Source organism: Sipha flava, unplaced genomic scaffold (assembly GCF_003268045.1).
Source record: "Sipha flava isolate LNK unplaced genomic scaffold, YSA_version1 200_pilon_pilon, whole genome shotgun sequence".
In the NCBI taxonomy this organism is placed as follows: Eukaryota; Metazoa; Arthropoda; class Insecta; order Hemiptera; family Aphididae; genus Sipha; species Sipha flava.
The window spans coordinates 99,574-102,764 of record NW_020272785.1 but is presented as its reverse complement, the minus strand read 5'-3'; the positions used below and the strand labels follow the sequence as shown (position 1 = coordinate 102,764).

Here is a 3,191-nt window from a genome sequence, read left to right as displayed (position 1 = left end):
GCCCCAGACGAACCTTCGACGCGGCGGCGGCGGCGACGACGAGGACGCTGCCCCGACATCCGCACCCACTTTCCTGTCCCGGCCACCCCGCCTCCACTGCACGGCGAAACCACCGTGGTACGTTCACCTCCCGCCGAATCCGTCGCCTCCACCTCACCGCGACGTCTGCTGGCGTCCCGCCGACACCACCGCCGCCGCACCGCATCCACCACCACTGTCGCTGCCATCGAAAACCGGTCGCCTTGGAAATTCGCGTGTTCCACGCGGTTTTTTTTTTCGCGCAGGTGATATTCGGCCGATCGGCCGAGCGTTGCGTAACGCGTCATCATATGTACGCTAATTTATTTCGAGCGCACATATGTGAATATATTACTGTTATTATTATTATTATTATTATTATTATTATTATTATTATTATTATTATTATTACTTTTATTATTACTATTATTATTACTATTCTATTATAAATACCTCATCGTGTGCCTCGTGTGCTTTCGTATGTACGAATAACAATAATATGTATTCGTTGTCGGATCGTTCCTATTGGTCGTCCGTCCGATTGCCGTTTGCGGATTATACGAATACATTAAAATAATATTCATACGCACACACGTATGTATATTTAAGTACATCCGCGTTTAGAAGACCGTCGTCGTAACTAACTCCTTTCACAACGATTGGTTTTTTTTTTTCGCAATTTTTTTTTTTGCCTCCAACATTCGGGATACTGTAAAATCGTTCGATGTGAACTCAACACGTTTCAGGTATTTTGTTTCGAAAGTCCTGCACGCGCGCGCATATCCATCGCTTCCCTCCCATGAAATCTGTTGCAGATCCGTAATCCATATTATTTCAAGCGCGTGTGTGTTTGTGCATGTATTATACATAGGTACAGGTTGATTCAATTATTCCGACTTCCGCGGCCAGCGCAGAGATCCGTTGGCTGGATCGCAGTGATTTTTCTTTTCGCTCCTAGACCCGTCAACGGTTAGCGTGTGATAATGCTTTTTAAAATTGCTGAGCGTAAATATAGTAAAATTAGGTTAAGAACACCGAAAAAATGCAAATCGTTTAAGGACTGAACCTTCCTGAACTTCCTTGAATGGTGAAATTAATTCCCACAAAAGCTGTTCGTACCTTCAAAAGTTTAATATTTTAAGAATAAAAGAATATTTCAGCAAATGTTATTATTATACTTTTTATAGTTTTTTTCATGTTTTTCAATAAAATTTATCTTCGCATTAATCGCATCCAGATCCATTACATGTTTTTCTCAAATAATTTTATTCTTAGACGATACTTTAATTAATTTCACATGTTTTGTGATTAATTTTTCTTCCAAAATAATGTACACTTATCTCGGTATTTCCTATTGTCTTTATAAGCCTACTGTTTTACGGCTATAGAGAAACACATTTTCGTTTTATTTTACTTTTAAAATAATTTTTCATTTTTATACGGATAAACAAGGTCTTTGGTTCTAATTGGTTAAAAATGGTAGTCCATCGTGTTTGTAATGACTGCTTATAAATTGCATATAATATATTCAAGCTAGATACGTGCTATACGTTCTAAAAGAATTTTATGATTTTTAATCTACAATTTTGCAACTTGAAGGTCATTTATCATTAAAAAAAAAAGTAATAATTTTAATACAAGAAAAAAATAAATTTTTTTTTAAATATATTCACACAGCGAATTATTTTTGAATTAATTTGATTCAACAAAATATTATAAAGTACACTTTTTAATTACATTTACAGTAATAATAGTGTTCTTATAAAATAATTGTTAGACAGAAATTTTAAATTTTAAAAAAAATCTATAAAAATTGTTAGAAAATTAAAACCAAAAAATTTCTTAATTTTTTTTAATTAGTAAAAACTAAATAAACTGAATCATAAAAAATTATATGTATAGAAGTATTTAAGCAAATACTTATACGACCATGATTATGCATAAAAGTGCAGCTATAATAATTAATATTTTGATTAACACATTTTTCGGATTAAATATAGTTTTAGAATTATTTCTTATAATAAAATGTTGAACACGTTAAAAGTACATAAATGTCTGTAGGGTTTTTGTGATCATGTGTTACAAATAATAAAATGTAATTCTATTAATTTTCAATAATATTTTCACGAAAAAATGTTTAATTCCATTGATATTTGCGTAGTCCACAAGATATAATACCTATCAAGGCCGCAGCCTAAGAGTGTTTTAATGAACACCAACCCTTCTCCCCCATCCGAAATTTTTCTTAAATAGAACTTAATAATTTTAAATTCTATGATATTTGAAATTTTAAAATTGGTTAGCTTAAAAACATATTTATAACTCAGACCTCCCCCTCAAATATTTTTCTGGCTATGGCCTTGATACCTATTTACCATGTCATTTACATTTGCCGTGTATATGATAAACTTATAATATTATACATATATTCATCCACATCGTGATGCATATAATTTAATACCTAGGTATATAGATTATATGATAAAAACGAACTCTATACATTTCAATTTCAATCAATCTCGTCACACGAGAAAGAAAATTCTACTTTAAAATATAAATCAACGATTTGTGTGTTTTTTGATTTTTATAATATTTGTGTCAAAAAAGTAATATTCTAAATCCATCAATACATACCTGAATGGATATCTGTATAATGCTTTTCTCAATTGTTTTTTTGAAAAGTTAAACTAACATAACATACGAAATTTTAACCAATATAAATTGAATTTTTGCTTGGGAAATACAATGTATTTAAATTAAGACCTGATATGTTAAGGGAGTGTTAATCTCACGTCTTGTTTTTCTTACCTCAGTTTTCCACTAAATCAATGTTCTGTTATAAAATATAATTATATATTTTTAAAAGCAACAATAAATAAACACACTGATGTCAATTTATTTCTTACGCTGTTTTTAAAGTCAACAATGGTTTTGTTCTATGTTCTGTTGAATAATGGTAATATTTTGCTTAGAATTTTTAATAAATCAAATATCAATGTAAAAAAATGAATTAAAATTATTAAAATGTTATCGAACTCTAATCTAATTTAAAAAAAAAACTCAAATAATTCAATAATCATATTATAAATATTTTAAATTAAAATAAATATTCAATTAAAATATTGACAAAACATTAAAAAAAAAATAAATAAAAAAATAACCTAACCAAAATT

The 3,191-nt window shown here is 30.3% G+C and overlaps 1 protein-coding gene across 1 annotated transcript in view; it reads right to left on the bottom strand.

Annotated features, from left to right (window-relative positions):
• Window positions 1–570, bottom strand: part of LOC112682231 (myeloid zinc finger 1-like) — a 36,388-nt gene extending 35,818 nt beyond the window's left edge. The window contains exon 1 of the mRNA XM_025552756.1: window positions 472–570. The gene's annotated coding sequence lies outside the window, so the exon portion shown is untranslated. The remainder of the gene's footprint in view (window positions 1–471) is intronic.
• Between the last annotated feature and the right edge of the window lie 2,621 nt (window positions 571–3,191).